This window comes from Arachis ipaensis, chromosome B04, assembly GCF_000816755.2.
Source record: "Arachis ipaensis cultivar K30076 chromosome B04, Araip1.1, whole genome shotgun sequence".
Taxonomy (NCBI): domain Eukaryota; kingdom Viridiplantae; phylum Streptophyta; class Magnoliopsida; order Fabales; family Fabaceae; genus Arachis; species Arachis ipaensis.
Window position 1 is genome coordinate 128,332,974 of NC_029788.2, and position 316 is coordinate 128,333,289.

The 316-nt window shown below is 25.6% G+C and overlaps 1 protein-coding gene across 1 annotated transcript in view; it reads right to left on the reverse strand.

The window, feature by feature from the left end:
- The window catches only part of LOC107637319 (cyclic nucleotide-gated ion channel 2), a 6,614-nt gene that overhangs the window by 4,507 nt on the left and 1,791 nt on the right, over window positions 1-316 (reverse strand). The gene's annotated exons all lie outside the window — the stretch shown is intronic.

Here is a 316-nt window from a genome sequence, read left to right on the forward strand (position 1 = left end):
AAAATAGTATCTTAGTTCCTTAAGAAAAAAATTATAATACTTAGAAATTAAATTCTGGTTATAATATATACTAATCATTGGTTTTGTTTACCAAAATATTATGACCAAGTATATTTGAGATCTGATTTTAACTGGAACGTGTGTTTTAGTTTTACACGAGAGTAGAAACAAAAACGATGAACAAAAACACCTTTCATGTGCAAAATTACAGGTACCGAGCCTGCCATTTACTATTTTCTCAAAGAAAATTGTTGAAAATAAAGTTAAATACATATCTAAAATTGCTAGATATGTTCTTAATAAATTTAAGTGTACA